Below are 311 nucleotides of genomic sequence, written 5' to 3'. Positions count from 1 at the left end.
CCTTTATGTTTAAAAAGAGAAATCGCGAACTCATTTCATTGCACTTCCTGTGACGAAAAATCGCAGCAAGGTTTTCGATTTTCTCAAGAACTGTGGCGTTTGCATAGGATAGGCGCAGTGGCGGCTGGAGTTTTCTTACCAGCGTTGTTGTGAACTGCGATTTTCTCTTTCGTATTTCCAGACATTGTTTTGATCAAACGTTTTGCGGCTACGAGTTAGAGTAATCCGTACCTCCCCTCCTTCTAGCGCCAAACTGTGGGAACCGAAATTCGCACTGTCGATTTACGTTTAAATTAGGAAACTAGGAAAAC

Source organism: Brassica oleracea, chromosome C6 (assembly GCF_000695525.1).
Source record: "Brassica oleracea var. oleracea cultivar TO1000 chromosome C6, BOL, whole genome shotgun sequence".
Classification (NCBI taxonomy): Eukaryota; Viridiplantae; Streptophyta; class Magnoliopsida; order Brassicales; family Brassicaceae; genus Brassica; species Brassica oleracea.
Note: the sequence above shows the minus strand (reverse complement) of the source record.